Source organism: Hypanus sabinus, chromosome 15, assembly GCF_030144855.1.
Source record: "Hypanus sabinus isolate sHypSab1 chromosome 15, sHypSab1.hap1, whole genome shotgun sequence".
Classification (NCBI taxonomy): Eukaryota; Metazoa; Chordata; class Chondrichthyes; order Myliobatiformes; family Dasyatidae; genus Hypanus; species Hypanus sabinus.
The window spans coordinates 9,824,671-9,843,512 of record NC_082720.1 but is presented as its reverse complement, the minus strand read 5'-3'; the positions used below and the strand labels follow the sequence as shown (position 1 = coordinate 9,843,512).

General features: G+C 41.5%; 1 long non-coding RNA gene across 1 annotated transcript in view; it reads right to left on the bottom strand.

Moving 5' to 3' along the window:
• LOC132405121 (uncharacterized) overlaps positions 1-18,567 on the bottom strand; it is a 47,617-nt gene extending 29,050 nt beyond the window's left edge. Inside the window, exons 1-2 of the long non-coding RNA XR_009515767.1 lie at positions 18,536-18,567; positions 9,927-10,087 (exon numbers count right to left, since the gene is read on the bottom strand). This is a non-coding gene — a long non-coding RNA (uncharacterized LOC132405121). The remainder of the gene's footprint in view (positions 1-9,926; positions 10,088-18,535) is intronic.
• Between the last annotated feature and the right edge of the window lie 275 nt (positions 18,568-18,842).

The window sequence follows — 18,842 nt, the reverse complement described above, 5'->3', positions numbered from 1 at the left end:
ACCATAAACCCACATCAAGTCCGGATCTCAATAGTGCTCCATTGGAAGCTGTAAAGCCCAATCATTAACAAGATTTCACTGTGTTATGGTCAGGGAGACAGCCTTGTCCCCAGGGAAATGATAATGAAGCTCAGTATAGCAATAAAATAAAATCACTCTGTGATAATGAGTTTACTTTATGCTGTGCTTGTAACGTGGTTCTGTAAACAACTTGATTATGTTGCCAATTGAAAGCCCTCACATTGTTAGGTATGTTTTTGTGCAAGGGAAAAAATATCTGCTTGTGTATTTATTTGGAATAGATTGAAAAAACAAAATGCAAGTCCACAAACTACCTAAAAATGTGATCCTGATGAAAGGTCTGGGCCCGAACCATTGACTGTTTACTCTTTTCCAAAGATGCTGCCTAACCTGCTGAGTTCCTCCAGCATCGAATGTGTGCTGCTTTGGATTTCCAGCGTTTGCAGATGTTCTCGTGTTTGTGCTACATTTTTCTTTCCCCAATGTCATTCATCAGCTTAATAGAGTTCTCTATAAGGTCCCTGTTAGCTCAGCGATAGCCAGGAGTCACTTTCAATTTACTTCTATAGTGTAAAACTGGTATGGGAGTTTGGATGAACATAATAGAAACCACTTGACTGACCACCTCCTCTTGAGATGTACGATCTCAAGGGTGACACTCTCTAGTGGCATACTGACAACCATTTCCTTCCAGGCACATTCCCACTTCAGTGTGGCATGATCCCACTGTCTAGGCCTGATGAGGAGGAAGAGATGAGAATACTTTGAGATATTAGAACAAAGGACATTGAACAGCACAGCACAGGAACAGACATTTCAGCCCACAATATTGTGCAATTAAACTAGTAACTAAACTAATCCTTTCTGTCTATACCACGCCCGTACCTCTCCATTCCCTGCACATCATGTGCCTATCTAAAAGCTGCTTAATACTTCTATTGTATTTGCCTCCATTACTAATCTTGGTAGTGCATTCTAGACAACCACCATTCTGTGTAAAAAGTACTTGCCCCACCCTTCTCCTTTCAACTTAACCCTTCTCACACTGAAGACATGCCTTCTACTATCAGAGAATTCAATCCTGGGCAAATGATGCAATCATTCATCGGGTCTACCCTCAGCCTCCCCCATTCCAGAGAAAATTAGTTTTGGAGTTTTGAAAAATAAAGTGTCAGGAAAGTATTTATCAACAACTTGGAGGAAGAGGCAAAGACAAGGAAAGTCAGAGGAGAACAAAGCTCGAGATGGGAATCACAAGACTGGTCTATGTATGAGACAGGTGTGTATGTAATTCACAGATTTTGTTGTGCTTGAAGGAAACTTTTAAAATTTATTATCAGCATTTTTGTTAGAGGAGATTTTCAAAAAAGAAGCAAATTTTAGATGCAGTATCTTATTATAGAATCACCTTCCACCTCGTTGCTCTCTGCCTCCGTTGTAACACTCTGCCAGATGACAGTGTCCCTGTAACGACACTCTGAGAGCACTAAATAATATATATCAGGCTCGTTACACAACAGGAAGCCAGCTAAAAGGATGCATGCACCACTCCACTGCAGGCTGCTAATGAAGAGAGAACAATTCAAGTTACTTCCTCCTTTCCAGTGCCCCATTTTATTTTTTTTAAATTGAGAAACCAAGTGAGAGTCCAAAGCCAAGAGTGCAGGACAGCCTCAGAGTTGACAAGATGACATTGGATTATTTAAACTGCAGGTTCCAATCTCAATTCTCTGTCTCAGCAATTGCTTCATGAAGCTTCAAATGAATTGACGCAAAGCCCTTAAAGCCCCTAATGCCATCTTGCTTTCTGAAAGGCTTTTGGAGATGGTTCTGCATGAAAGACTCAGTGGTGGGGGTGGGGAGCTGCTTATAGATTTCATCTAATCTCATCAACCTTGTTTCCTGGGCAGGAACTGGAGTCAAAAGAGGTCAAAGCACAGTGGCCACACACTTCCAGGTTTTCTGTTTTCATTCCTTTCAGGAATAGGACAACCGTCATGAAAAACAATCATGAGCAAAAAGCTATATATTGCATTCTGGAGCTATCTATTTGCCCTCTGCTCAAAGGAGAAGATTGCTGGAGGAACCCAAAACATTGACTACTTCCTTTCACTGATGCTGCCTGACCCACGGAGTCCCTCCATCACTTTGTTACTCCAGATTCTAGCTCCTGCATTCACTTGCGTCTGTATCAATTGGGATGATGAAGGCAGCCAGGCAGTCTGGATCAGCGTGTGTGCTGGCTTATTTACTGTGCCTAAGCTGATCATCCATCAGTATCACCGAGCCACCGGATGGCAGCTCATCACCACCTTAAACTGCAATTAGCAATTACTAATTCACACTGACCTCCCACAACCCTCAGGTGGTTACAAGAAAGAAAGGTGACTCAGCTCTACTGTCAGTGTTGCTCTGCTGCTGATCATCAGTGTCTGTTTGAACCAGAATTATGAACACAAGAAGCAACTAACTGAACTGAGTAAACTATACAGCATAGAACACGGAGTATCACAGCACTGTGCAGGCCCTTTGGCCCATGATGTTTGCCGGCCTTTCTAATCTACTAACCCATCTCTCCGACATACTGTAACCCTCCATTTTTCTAGCATCCATGTGCCTATCCAAAAGGTCCTTAAATGCCATAAAGCATATATGTCAAAATCAAGGCCCGCGGGCCAAATCTGGCCCGCGGTGGAATTATCTTTGTCCCGCGAGATAATATCTAATTACTATTAAAGCTGGCCCCAGTAATCGAAGCGCCTATGGCGTATGATATGGCTAATGCTGAGTTTATTCAGGTACCAGGTTTTCAGGGTTTTTAGTGTTTATTCGGTTTCCCTGGTTTATTTCCTGAATATCATTAATGAATAATTTTTTTCTCTATTAGAGCTGGCCCGCCGGTATATTGCATGCACCACAAATACTACAAATCCCACAATGCACTGCCAGTGCATGGCTCGCGCTTGCCTGACTCTCTCATCAGCATCCTTATGGCGCTAGTCACGTGTGGTCAACTTTCAGCTATCCCTCACCCCAAAAATGGCTGAACGAAAGGTGGACTTTGAAAACAGGGCAGGTGGGAGGCAGAGTATATGTTCACAGATATAAAGGGCAAACCTGTTTGTCTTGTGTGCGGAGACGGTGTGGCTGTAATTAAAGAATATAACGTAAGACGACACTATGAAACGAAACACCACGACAAATACAAGCATCTGGACAAGAAACAGAAGCCCACGATGTGCGGTCAAAAGAGTGGATTGGTGGGCAGGATCCGGGAGAAGATGCGGGAGGAAAACGGCGCAGGTGAGCTGACAGCTTATCACTGCATCATACACCAGGAATTGTTGTGTGGCAAAGCCTTGAAAATGGAACATATAATGAGCACCATAACACGAGCAGTTAACTTCATAAGAGCCAAAGGTTTAAATCACCGTGAGTTCAAGTCGTTTCTGGAGGAGTTGGGTTCAGAATATATCACACAGAGGTGCGATGGTTAAGCCAAGGAAAAGTGCTGAAAAGATGTTTCAAGTTGCGTGAGGAGATCTGTCAGTTCATGGAAAGCAAAGGGAAAGACACAACAGAGCTCTGGGATAAAAAGTTGCTTTGTGAAATGGCGTTTCTGTGTTACAGTTAGGTCTACATTTGTGTTTGCTAATGCTTGATTTCAAACGGTTTATTAATGGAAAAGGTATGGCTCCCAAAACAATCTTAGCCGAAATAGCATCGTTTCTTTCTCGTTGCCTACTTTCTTGTAATCTACGTCTGTAAGTTAATACCAATCATAAAAAGAATGCTTGCTAGGCAATCTGCTTCATAAAAAAAATGAAATTCATAAAGTGAAACAATTTTAGATATAGCAGAGACTGAGACACATGAGAGCAGGTTGAAAAAATGAAGGCAACGAAAGCTGTGGGAGCATGTGTGTGTGCACAACTGATCCGGCCCGCATGAAGTCGCATTTTTCTCAATCCGGCCCATGACCTAAAATGAGTTTGACACCCCTGCCATAAAGTATTTGCCTCTACCACTACCCCAGCAGGGTGTTCCATTTACCCACCACTCTGTGTACCTCTGAAAGACCACCCATACTTTTCTCCAAAAGTAAGCATCCTTGTATTAGCCATTCCAACCCTTTAGCTACCCACTCTATCTTTGCCTCTTATCTTGTGCACCTGTATTAGGCCACCTCTCCTCCAAAGAGAACAGCCCTAGGTCACTCAACCCATCTTCATGAAACTTGCCCTTTATTCCAAGTAGCCTCCTGATTTACCTTATCTGCACCCCCTCTAAAGCTTCCACATCTTTCTTATGATGAAGTGACCAGAATAAAATTCTAACTGGGGTTTTACAGAGCTGTACCATTACCTTTGGACCGGTTGCTGGTGCAGCATCAGCACTGGATTTCAAGGCAGATGGTCCTGAGGTCGAATCAACCTGGGCAGCAGCAGTATCTGCACAGAAGAAAGGCCGAGTAACCTACTTTCATATCTTGCCACAAAATTCCTATGGACAACTACTCGACCCAAAGGATCGACAATGACCCAACAACAAACATTATCTTGAACTCAATCCCCTGTCTAATGAAGGCCAACACTCATAATGTCTTCTTAACAGTTCTATTAATTTGCACTGCAGCTTTCAGGGATCTATGGATATGGACTTCAAGATCCCTCTATTCCCCCACGCTGCCATTAACCCTCTATTCTGCCTTCAAATTAGACCTTCCAGCATGAATCATATCCCATTTTTCTAGTCTGAATTCCATCTGCTTATGCTCAGCCGAGCTCTGCATTCTGTCAGTCTCATTGCAACCTACAATAATGCCCCACACTAACCTCAACTGGAATGATCTGTCTAGAGGACATACAAACAAAAACTTCTCGCTGTTTCTTGGTGTATGACAATAATAGTTATCAATTACCAACAGATTTGGCCTGTGTACATATCCTGCAGGGATATGGAAATGCAAGGTACACACTCCCTCTGAATGCTTGTAGTGCAAACGCTGCATATCAACAATGAAAACTCAGGAAATGGATGTGCTGAGCCTATTGCTGTACACTACCACACACGACTACACAGCCAAACACCCAAGTAATCACATTGCCACATGACAGTGGTGGGGCTCATCACCAACAATGATGAGGCTGCCTAGACAGAGGAGATGGAAGCGCTCAAGGCCTGGTGTCAGTCTAATAACCTCTTCCTCAATGTCAACAAGACAAAGGAGATGGTTTTCAAACACAGGAGAACTGATGCCACTCACAGCCTTTTTTACATTGGCAGAACAACAATGGAAACAGCAAGCTGTTTCAAACTCCTGTGAGTGCACATCTCACACAACCTCTCGTGGTCCCAGAGCACATCCTACACAGTCAAGAAAGCTCACCAACACCTCTGTTTTCTGAGGAGGCTGAAGAGAGCTCGACTATACACATCACTACTCACAACCTTCTACAGATGTGCAGTAAAGAGCATCTTAATACGCTACATCACTACAGGGTACGGAAACTGCACCACGATGGGCAGGAAGGCGTTACAATGGGTAGTCAAAACTGCCCACGCATCATTGGCACAAGTCCACCCCATCACATCCCCACCACCACAACTTCATCATTTCCTGACAGAGTCACCTCATGTACAGACAGTCCTGAACCTAGCATCACTTTATGTGCATATAATCAATGTAAATAAGCTATTTTATGCATTTATATTTATTGTTGTTTTTTTATTATTATGTTCTTTATCTTAGTGTGTGTTTTTATATGCTACACTGGATCCAGAACAATTATTTTGTTCTCCTTTATATATTTGTACCGAAATGACATTAAACAATCCCAAAACTTGAGAACGCACACCTTTGTTTTGTCTAAGCTCATCATTTAGGAAGTCCTGAGTAGGAACACAAGGGACTGCAGATAGTGGAATCTACAGCCAAAGGACAAACTGTTGGAAGATCTCAGCAGATCAAGCAATAACTGTGGTGGGGGGGGGTGGGGGGAAGAAAACAAATGGTAAATGTTTCCAGTCACCACCCCGTATCAGAAGTGTAGAGGGAAGGTAGCCTGTAAAAACAAAAGTTGAAAGGGAGGGTTGAGACAGCAGCTGGTAGACGATGAGTGGAACCAGGTAAGTTGGAGGATGGTGGACAAACGGAAACAAGTGAGATGGGTAGGGAGCTTTGACTGAGATTGGAAGGTGTTAGGTGGAAACAGAGAAGGGAAGAATGATGGTTAGATAGAAAAAAATTACACCTCATCCATCTTTCAAAATTTGAACTACTTGCACCACCAGCTCTCTGGACTGCAGTTTCCAACACCTAGAAGTCACATCAGTAGCAACTCTCTGAAAACATTTTTCCAGCTTATCTCCAAACTTCTCAACCTTCACTGCTAAGGAGAAGATAATAATTTCAGTGTTTCTCTCCAAGTTATGGTCCAAGCTGATCTAGAAATAGACCACTGTTCATTCACTGTAACTGGCAGCTCCCCTCTACAGAGTACAGTGTCTCAAATCAGCAACCAGCATAATCAAAGACCCTACCCACCCCAGGCATTCCCACTTTTTCCCCCTCTCCCATCTGGCAGAAGATGTAAAAGCCTGAAACACAAGCAAGCTCAAGGACAGCTCTGTCTCACTGTTCTTAGACTCATGAATGGACCTCTTGTCTAATAAAGCTAAGCTCTCGAACTCTCAGTCTACTTTCCCCTCGCCCTTCCACATTGTTTGTCAACTTGAACTACACTTATCCTGTAAATGTTACACTATATTCACTATTATTGCTTTTCCTTTTGTAGTACCTTAATGTATCTACACTCACTGGCTACTTTATTAGATACCTTCCTAATAAAGTGGTTACTGAGTGAATATTTGTGGTCTTCAGCCACTATAGCCCTACCACTTCAAAGTTCAATGTGCTGTACGTTCAGAGATACTCTTCTGCACACCACATATTTGCTGTCATTTTTCTGTTAGCATAAACCAGTCTGATCATTGTCCTCTGACCTCCCTCATTAACAAGGCCCTTTCACCCACAAAACTGCTGCTCACTGGATGTTTCTTTTTTTGCTTAGGCACTGTTCTTTGTATACTCTAGAGACTGTTGTGTGCATGAAAATCTCAGGAGATCAACAGTTCTTGAGATACTCAAACCACCCCATCTGGCACCAAGAATCATTCCATTGTCAAAGTCACTTAGATCATATTTTTACTGCATTCTGATGTTTGTTTGGATTGAACAGCAACTGAACCTCTTGACCATGTCTGCATGGTTTCTGCATTGAGTTACTGCTGATTAGGTACTTGCATTAATGAGCATTGTAATGAGCATTAATGAGCATGATAATGAGGTGTACCTAATAAAGTGGCCACTGAGTGCATGTATGCAGTGGTTTGTCTGGATGGCATGCAAACAAAACTTTTCACCATCACAGTACGTGTGACAATTATAAAGCAACTACAAACTACCAGTGAGATTAAATTCTCCAGAGGGACTCCAGCAGTTCAAGAAGCAAACTTGTCAACATCTACTCAAGGACAATGAGGGATGAATATTAAAATGCTGGCATTCATAGTTTAGCCCACATCTCACATCACAATAAACTAAACGCAATGCTTACTGTATACCTGGAGCCCATTCATTGTACTTACACCTTTATGAAAGGCTAATGATAATATATCCTCATTGCTTTTTACAACCCACGCTCTAAAGCAGTTTTTTAGTAAGTGCACGCATTCACTCTACTTGGCCCACACTGGAGATTAATATTCCCAATTCATTGCACTCACTCCCTCATACCTACCCACTCACACACATAAGACCTTGTGTCATTTCATGTAAATTACATCACTCTAGTGTGGGTATGCTTCACAAATCAATATCTTATTGCATCCAATTTGATTGTACTCCCACAATCAGTTCACAAAATCATGATCTTCAAAGTAATTGTAATACCTCGAGATGTCCATCTGCCTGCCTGCTCTTTTTAGTTTGCAGCAATAAAAATATGAAACGGGGGGGGGGGGGGGGTGAGGCTCAGTTATAAATGATATATAATGATACCGGTTATAATTGGGCCTCCATCAAAAATAATGGAGCAGTCAGAAAAATATAACATGGGCGAAGAGTTGCCACAATAGAAGGAGCTGATGGAAGCGGATTAGGTGAGTTATGTTTTTTCAGAGACAAGTTATTATAACTTTTGTGATGGTGCTAGTAATCTTGGTTATCTTCAGCTACACCAGAAAGTATGAGAAATATTTGTACCAACATTTCTAATGCAGGAAAATGGTGAAAAACTCTATTATGCATCCACAATGTTCTCTGGGAGACCCAGACATTTTAACTATACTACAGATTGATTTTCTTCAGGTTTAGTATTGGGAGATATTGGTTTAAGTTTCTAGGAAGGTTCAATTCTATTGAAATCTTTCATTACAGGTATCATTAAAAAGTGAACTGCTCCAAAAACTGACTTCCTCTGAATCTTAGTTAGTGTTCCTTAAGGTTGTTATTGCCAGGTGTGGTAATGGGGACAAGCTCCCACTACCTAGCAAATGCTCCCAATGGTGTGCACCTCAAATAGCCTCTGGCCAGCTCTTGACTTCATGTGTGGCTTAGCTACCATGCCCAGCATAGCCATTTCTATTGACAGGAGAAAGGCAGGTTACTGGCACCTTAAAACCGGACGCTTTGGGCAGACAGGGCTTGTCAGCCATTGTTGGTAGTTCATCTAGGGGAGGGAAAACTCTGACCTCAAACCTCCGCTGCCTTGCTGCTATACCCAATCACAGGGAAGGCTTCAGGAGTAATCCCCGAGCAAAAAAAAAAATCCAGAGCTGGAGTCCCTAAGCCCCAAAGTAAGCTACATTGAGTTCAGTGCTGAGTGGCAACTCCTGTGATACTACTGGTACCAAACTGTATTGGTCTCTACTGTTCCTTTGGGTTTATCAATGCGTGGAGAGAGGGAGCTTGCTACATGGGCAACAGCTTGCTCTCCACATAGTACTGTGTAGTTAGACAGCTAGGACGCAATATCCATGGTCAACTCTGAGCGATAGAGGCCCTCATCACATAAAGTCTGTGTGTCTTCAGCTACTTAATCAATGGACTTTCAACTCAGATTGTTCAACTCCATTCGCAACTTCTCCATTCCCAAAACTGGAAGAAATTTCAGAATATAGAACATACACAGTCCGTCATGCTTCACCTCCACTGAAGACACAAGAGACTACAGGTGCTGGAATGTGGAGCAACTAATAATCTGCTGGAGGAACTCAAGGGGTCAAGCAGCATCTATGGTGGGAAATAGACAGTTCTTCCAGTGTCTCTTAGAATTCAGCCATTCACTACAATCATGGCTGATCAAGTCCCAGTCCCAGTCCCGTCTTATCCCTCCACCCAGATCTCAAAATCAAAGTCAAAATATGTCTCTTTGCACAAATACATATAACTACAGGTGTAATCTAAAAATTATTTGTAGCAGCATCACAGGTCCATGGCATCAGAATCAGAGACTTGATCTTACCAATTATTTGAACTATATCTAACTCCTTCCTGTACATATTGAACAATGGCCCTATGGCAGAGAATGCCGCAGGATTACCATATGCCTGGTGATCAAAGGCAAATGCTGGAACTCAAGAACACTTTCTTCCCCCACTGTTGTCAGACTCCAACACCAATCACCTCCTTCACAGTTTGGGGGACAAAGAAAGATAGAAAATAGTTGAAGGAAACAAAAATAAACTTGCTAGAAGAGCATGTGAATCTGAAAGAACGGAAATAAAACAGAACGTTGGAAAAGCTCAGTAGGTTCAGGCAGCACCTGTGGAAAAAGGCTGGGAATGAAAAACTTAAAAATTGGAAATCTGATGCAAAACTAGACAGAAAATACTGTAATAACCTGAAGAGTCTCGATTGGTGACAATGACCGTCCATTTCCGTCCATTGATGCAACTTGACTATTGGAGTTACTCCAGCTTTTCATATGTTGCTCCAGATTTCCAGCCTCTGCAGTCTCTTATGGCTCCAAATGCCGGAAACATTTAAATGTTCAGACAGTATCTGTGCAGAGGAAGTTAGATAAAATATTCTATAAACTGTAGAATACCAGGCACACAGAAAGATTGAGAGGAATAATTACAGAAATCAATACAAGCTGGTAAACAGGATAGAAAATATTCGAAGTAAATAGAATATTTACCTGTACTTAGTGGAGGCTGAAATAAAATTTGATGGAAGCTACTTTGTTACGTATTAAAAGTCAGCTTCAACATGACATGGTGCACAAGCTGGACATTGTACCTCAGGGAAATATTAGCCTGAGAGAGAAATCAGCAAAAGTTCACCAGAGCTGAAAGGGTTAAGTTTTAAGGAGAAATTGCATTGACTACTGTAGGTTTGAGATCCCATGAGTATGGCTGATTAAGGAGATGTTTAAAATGATTAAAGTATTCGCTGCAGTAGATAGCAGGAAACTATTTCCTCTGGCAGGAATGCCCAAAACTTGGGAATGCAAAATTAGAACTAGGCTGTATAGAACAGATATTAGGAAGCACTTGCTCACACAAAGGTTGGTAGAAATCAGGAACATGCTCCTTTAAGAAGGGTTGTGACTTGAGGTCAGCTTACTGCTCTAAAACTGAGATTGACAGACATTTACTAAGGAAGAAAAAAATCACGTTGGACAAAATGGATAGCAGTCCAAATCAGCCTTAATAAAAGTAAATGGCTTTAGCTTTGACTAACTCAATTTTGTGCTTAAGTTCCCAAGTGTATGTCTAAATATTAAACTATTTTTGAAGTTCACTGAGTATTATAACACACAAAATTAGTTTATGGTAAACATTATAGGTCATTCAATGTCAAAGAACATTATACAAAGAAAATAAATAGCAATATACTATACCAAGCACTTAAGAAAAAAGTAAACATCCATTATACAGCCTTACTGCTCCCTAATCACTTAACAACATCTACATTAAATTGCTTACACTATTAATTTAACAACAGTTAAAGTTTATCAATTCTATGATTATTATTGGCCGGACATTGATGCCAGATATTCTTCAGGGTGTATGTGAAGCTTTGACTCCAATAGATATTTCCTTTAGTTATTCAGGCCTTTAACTCAGATAATGTCTATGCAAGCAAATTTCTGCCAACTCATCTTGTTGACCACGTTGTTCATTTTTTTAGTTAGATTCAACAAGACAAATGGTGTAATCTGTTTTCAACACTTCTGGTGGAGGTAACAAGATTAAATAGGATAATGAACGTGTAATTCCACTTGATTTTGGTAAATGTTTTGGCAAGGTCGCAGTTAAGAGACTGATTTAAAAGATTAGGGTCTATGGAATCTAAGGAAGTTGGCAAAATGGATCCTAAGTTAGCTTAGCAATAGGAGACTGAGAAGCTATTTCTATTATTGGATGTCTGTGGCTAATGGTATCTGTTGCATGGGTTCACTCTCAACAACAATAATTGATTAGGCACAAAAGGAATCTACATCAGCTTTTATTAGTTTAGTTAAAAACAAGTATGCAAGTCACACAAAATTAAATAGTTCAATAGTTTCATTTAATATCAGAGAATGTATACAATATACAACCTGAGATTTTTGTTCTTCACAGACATTCATGAAAACAGAAGAGTACCTCAAAGAATTACAGTAAAAACATTATAACCCCAAAATCCCCTACTCCTCCCACACACAAGAAGCAGCAAAGAACCCTCTCCATCCAACTTATTACAGCAGAAAAGCATCAGCATGCTCCACCCACCAACCAAGCAATAGCAATAGAATGGCCAAGGTCTGCAGCGCAACAAAAACTGATTGTTCACCTCAACATACCGCAGGCTCTCTCCCAAATAAAGGGACAGAGAGGTATCACTCAGTGAGAGGGAAGACATAGACAAAACAACTTACTGATTTACAGTTGCTACCTTTGCAGACACCCATGAGTTTTATCTGACACTCCCTGGGCAGTCAAAGAATAGAAATGGTCATAGTGGGAATAAGAGTTTATGCTGCCCAGGCATTCCTCTTGATCACAACATAATCTTCACATTTCTAGTGTGAGGTCATCCACTTCTGCAATGGTTGGTCTCCAGAAATTACTCTGTTTCTCTTCTAGAAATGATCCATTCTTATCCTCTTCCTTAATAGATCAAGCAGTTGTGCTTCAATTTCATCTTCTGAGGCTTTATCCTGTTGGATTTAGCCCAAGCAACAAGCAGGAATACTTCATTGCCATTCTGCCAGGTAACCTTTTTTCTCTCTGAACCAGACCAGTTCAAACCAGTTTAACCAGGTTAGCAAAACACTGGGCTCAGTTTATTTCAGATCACAGCTGATTTTTATTTACAAGCCTGTCATTTCTACATAAACCAAGTAAACAGCTTCTTTATTTGGAACTGATCTCAAGTTTATCAGATCATCAGCAGGAAACTCATTGTGACCCCATCCTTAAACAAGAACCTGTTCACAAAATGGTGGCCTCACAACCAGTCTCGCGAAAGAGCAGTCCCCATTCTTTTTACATCACGGCAAGAAAAATGCCATTTGGTTTGTGTGTTTCCATTTCATTCTTTCTAGCCAATATGTCCCACAGGGGTCAGTGCTGGAAATTTGTCTTTTTTAATATGATTGAGACGTGGGAGGCAAGACCAGTAAATTTGCAGATGATTTGCTGCATTGCTTTATTATTTATTTATTTAGAGATTCAGCACAGAACAGGCCCTTCCGACCCTAACCTAATGACAGGGCAATTTACAATGACCATTAACCTGTTAACCGGTAGGTCTTTGGACTATAGGAGGAAACTGGAATGCCCAGAGGAAACCTACATGTTCATAGGAAGGACATACAAACTCTTTACAGGGGACACCAGAACTGAGCTCTGAAATTCCTTGGAAAATAGAAGACAGAGGAGCTTTAATAGAGGTATACACAATCATGAAGGATATAGCTTGGATAAATGCAAGCAGACTTTTTCCACTGAGGTTAGGTGGGACTACAACTAGAGGTCCTGGGTTAAGGGCAAAAGGTGACTAGTTTAAGGGGAACATGAGGGGAAACTTCTTCAGTCAGAGAGCAGTGACAGTGTAGCTGCCAACACAAGTGGTGCCAACAAACGTTTAAGAGAAGTTTGGATAGGTATGTGCATAGTAGGGTTATGGAGGGCTACTGTCTCAGTGCAAGTCGATGGGAATAGGCAGTTTAAATGGTTCAGCACAGTCTAGATGGGCCAAATTCTATGACTTTGACACCCTGAGCTGTAATAACATTGTGCTAACTGCTACACCAGAGGAAGTAGCTATAGATTGCAGAGGTATCAATGGGCTGGTGAAATGAGTAGATAAATGGAAAATGGAGTTTAATCCAGACATCCAAGATATGATGTGATGCAGTTTCAAAGCACTAACAAGACTAAGGCATGCATGCTTGGGTCTCAGGGACCATTAGGAACAGAGGGACATCCGAGTACAAGTCTACAGATCCTTAAGAGAGATGTTACAAGACAACATGATTAGGAACACATATCTATACTGCTTTATTAAGGGGAATTGAATTGCAGAAGCAGAGTGGGTCTGCTCCAACTTTATAGAACTTGTTCAGATCTCAGCCAGAGTACTGCAGCTGGGATGGAGGGTGGACGTGATAGCACTAGAGAGGGTGCAGAGAGAGTCATCAGGATGTTGCCTGGGATAGAGGAGTTCAGTTATGAGGAGAGAATGGGCAATTATAGGTCCTTTCTCCCTGGAACCAAGGAGGTTTAAGTTCAAATTCACATTTAATGCCTAGACATATGTACCTTCAAAATGAGCTTTTTGCAGCAGGACCACAGTATATTGCAATCATGCATGCTGCATTACAAACAATAATGGCATGTAACAACTTTATTGTTAGCATTGAAGTATGTAGATGAATCACTTTAGCATGGACAGCTTTAGACCAAGTGGTGGGAGATGGGGGTTAATGCTGCGAGGCACACAGGTCATTGTGGATGAGTTGCACCAACTGGTGTTTTTGCATGCTGTATGATTCAATGATGATGCAGAGTACCACACTGCTACACAGAAAGTGCATTACATACATTCTTTTGTTTTCCCAGGTGCTGATATCATCCAGCATTACTCTCACTCAGTAAGTGGGCTTGAGGTTGTAACTTGATCACATAGCTTAAAGAGCACACAAAGGGAGGATCCCCTCAATCCTGCCATGCCATTCTGTATGATCATGGCTGGTCTATGCAGGCCCAACTCCTCTTCAGTGCCAGTTCCTCATCAACCTCAATTCCTTGATCTATCAGACGGAAGTGGAGTTACGTTGGTGCTTAAGGGCAACTTCTTCGAGTTCATCTGTGAAAATCATTTAATTTCTACCTTTACTGTCTCTCTTTTTTTCTTTTCAATGTGGATGGGGTTCTGTTGGAGACCCAGACCTGGAGTTACACTCAGATTTTGGCTTGTTGTGGTGGTGGGATGTGACCTAGAAAACAAGTGCACCTTTGGGGTTCTCACAGCCCTGTGGTTGAGCTGACTCTAAGCTGGTACTGCCAAATGAAGTGTTGCAGGATAAAAACAGAACACCGGGAACAGCGGATCAGATACCAGAGGCTCTGTACTTAGCAAATCGTGCTCTCTCTCTCAATGGTAGGAGTTTGTTGCAATGCTCAAGTCAGAGAACTCATGAGAAAAAAGCAGCATGACAGGCTTTATCATCATAAATTAGGAAGTTGCTTTGTTATATCTTCCCTTTCACTGTGAAAGGGGATGCCTCTTTTTTCCTTTAGTAGGGAGAGAGATCCTGTGGTATGTCAAATTATGGGATGAACACAATAGTTCTTGTTGTACTGCAGATCATGATCTTTCTTAAGGGCTTTGTTTGGTGGGTGGAGGCTGCTAATGGAACAGATGTTCTCAGGGAAATGTGGCAAATATTCAGGGACTATTTGCGTGGGGTTCTGCATAAGTACGTTCTAATGAGACAGGGAAAAGATGGTAGGGTACAGGAACCATGCTGTACAAAGGCTGTTGAAAAACTAGTTAAGAAGCAAAGAAAAACTTTGGAAAGGTTCAAAAAAAGTAGGTCATGATAGGTAATTATAAGGCTAGCAGGAAGCTTAAAATGAAATTAGGAGAGCCAGCAGAGGCCATGAGAAAGCCTTGGTGAGCAGGATTAAGAAAAACCCCAAGTATGTGAAGAACAAGAGGATAAGATATGAGAGAATAGGACCAATCAAGTGTGACAGTGAAAAAGTGTGTATGGAACAGGAGGAGATAGCAGAGGTACTTAATGAATACTCTGCTTCATTATTCTCTACAGAAAAGGATCTTGACAATTGTAGGGATGACTTACGTGGACTGAAAAGCTTGAGCATATAGACATTAAGAAAGAGAATGTGCTGGAGCTTTTGGAAGGCATCAAGTTGGGTAAGTCACAGGGATCAGACGAGATATACCCCAGGCTACTGTGGGAGGTGAGGGAGGAGATTGCTGAGCCTCTGGCAATGATCTTTGCATTATCAATGTAGACAGGAGAGGTTCCAGAGGATTGGAGGGTTGCAGATGGTGTTCCCTTATTCAAGAAAGGGAATAGAGATAGCCCAAGAAATTATAGACCAGTGAGTCTTATTTCAGTGGTTGGTAAGTTGATGGAGAAGCTTCTGAGAGGCAGGATTTATGAACATTTGGAGAGGCTTAATATGATTAGGAATAGTCAGCATGGCTTTGTCAAAGGCAGGTCATACCTTATGAGCCTGATTGAATTTTTTGAGGATGTGATTAAACACATTGATGGACGTAGAGCCGTAGATGTAGTGTATATGGATTTCAGCAAGGCATTTGATAAGGTACCCCATGCAAGGTTTATTGAGAAAGTAAGGAGGCATGGGATCCAAGGGGACCTTGATTTGTGGATCCAGAATTGGCTTGCTCACGGAAGGGAAAGAGTGGTTGTAGACGGGTCATATTCTACATGGAGGTCAGTGACCAGTGGTGCGTTGCAGGGATCTGTTCTGGGACCCCTACTCTTCATCATTTTTAATAATGACCTGGATGATGAAATGACAGGGTTAGTAAATTTATTGATAGCACAAAGGTGGGGGGTGTTGTGGATAGTGTGGAGGGCTGTCAGAGGTTACAGTGGGACATTGATAGGATGCAAAACTGGGCTGAGAAGTGGCAGATGGAGTTCAACCCAGATAAGTGTGAGGTGGTTCATTTTGGTAGGTCAAATATGATGGCAGAATATTGTATTAATGGTAAGACTCTTGGCAGTGTGGAGGATCAGAGGAATCTTAGAGTCTGTGTCCATAGGACACTCAAAGTTGCTGTGCAGATTGACAGTGTGGTTAAGAACACATACAGTGCTTTGGCGTTCATCAACCGTGGGATTGAGTTCAAGAGCCAAGAGGTAATGCTGCAGCTATATAGAACTCTGGTTATATCCCACTTGGAGTACTGTGCTCAATTCTGGTCACCTGACTACAGGAAGGATGTAGAAACCACAGAAAGGGTGCAGAGATTCACAAGGATGTTTCCTGGATTGGGAAGCATGCCTTATGAGAATAGGTTGAGTGAACTTGATCTTTTCTCCTTTGAGTGACTGAAGATGAGAGGTGACCTGATAGAGGCATATAAGATGATGAGAGGCATTGATCATGTGGAAGTCAGGGGCTTTTTCCCAGGGCTGAAATAGCTGCCACAAGAGGGCACACTTATTTTGGTGCTTGGAAGTAGGTACAGAGGAGTTCTCAGAGGTAAGTTTTTTTTTATACAGAGATGGAAGAGAGTGTGGAATGGGCTGCTGCTGACGGTGATGGAGGCAGATGCGATAGGGTCTTTTAAGAGACTCCTGGATAGGTACGTGGAGCTAAGAAAAAATGAGGACTACAGATAACCCTAAGTTATTTCTAAAGTACATACATCTTTGGCACTACACTGTGGGCTGAAGGGCCTGTATTGTGTTGTAAGTTTTCTGTTTCTATGTAATGCTTTATTTTTACTGAAGTTAGTGGAGGACTGGGAGGGACATTGCTTCGCTGCTGCTTGTGCATGGGAGGGGGCAGTAATGGGGACTTTGGGGTACTAATGTTTTTACTGTCACATGCTTTTGGGCACTATTCGGTTTTTGTGGATGTCTGCAAAGAACAAGAATTTCAGTATGTATATTATAACCATATAACAATTACAGCACAGAAACAGGCCATCTAGGCCCTTCTAGTCCATGCTGAACACTTGCTCTCACCTAGTCCCTCCGACCTGCACTCAGCCCATAACCCTCCATTCCTTTCCTGTCCATATACCTATCCAATTTTTTTTAATGACAATATTGAGCCTGCCTCTACCACTTCTACTGGAAGCTCGTTCCACACACCTACCAATCTGTGAGTAAAGAAGTTCCCCCTTGTGTTACCCCTAAACTTTTGCCCCTTAACTCTCAACTCATGTCCTCTTGTTTGAATCTCCCCTACTCTCAATGGAAAAAGCCTAACAACGTCAACTCTATCTATCCCCCTCAAAATTTTAAATAGCTCTATCAAGTCCCCCCTCAACCTTCTACGCTCCAAAGAATAAAGACCTAACTTGTTCAAACTTTCTCTGTAACTTAGGTGCTGAAACCCAGGTAACATTCTAGTAAATCTCCTCTGTACTTTCTCTATTTTGTTGACATCTTTCCTATAATTCGGTGACCAGTACAGTACAAAATATTGTATACATTTTTCGGATATTAATGAAACTATTGAACTGTGAACTATTTATCTGGCTTCCCATTAAATATATCTAATCATCTGATCTGCACCACCATAGTGCGTAGAGAATTTCAGAGGTTCACTACACTGAGAGAAGAAAGCACTGTACCTTCATTTTTGAATGCTCAGCAGCTTATCTTATAGCAAGCAAAGTGGACTGGGCTGTGACACGCCTACTGATTCTCCTTGCCAACCTGCCTGTTATTTCCTCAAAGCATTTCAAGAGGCATAATTTCCCTTAAAATAAATGATAAATTTGGCCTATTTGCTCATGCATCTGCAATTACCCTGAAACCTCATCCTTAATAATGGATTTGAACATCTTCCCAAGCATTGATATCAGGCTAACTGGCCAATAATTTCCCTTCTTCACTCTTCTAAAAAAGTGGAGTGACATTTACAATTTTCCAGTTCCTTCTGTACTAATCTAGAATCTACTGATACTTGAAAGGTCATTACTAATGCCTTAACAATCTCTTCAATCACTTCTTTCAGAACCACGCAGTGTCCTCGACATCCCAAGCACCATTTCCTTAGTAATAGTAACTACACTCAGTTCTATCCCCAGTGCTTTCAAATTTCTGCCATATTGCTGGTGTCATCTACAATGAAGATTGATGCAAAATACTTATTAAGTTTGTCCATTATTACTTTGTCCTCCTTCCAGTGGTCAATATCCACTCTTGCCTTTCTTCGCTATTTATACATCTCGCAAAGCTTTAGGTACCATCTTTTATATTTTTGGCCAGCTTACCTTCATACTTCATCTCTCCTTATAGATTTTAGTTGCCTTTTGTTGTTTTTAAAAGCTTCCCAATCCTCTAACTTCCTGTTAATTTTTGCTATATTATAGGCCCTCTCTTTTGCTTTTAAGTTATTCATTACAGTTATGTTGTTGTAAATGAGTTCTTGGCATTAACTGCTGGTGCTGTTTGCATTGAGTGTCCATGTTTCTCTGGAACTATCTGGGTTTCCTTTGTGAGCACTTGTTTTCTTCCACATCCCAAAGATGCATGGGTTGGTAGGTCAAGTGAATACCACATGTGGCCCTCAGTTTGTAG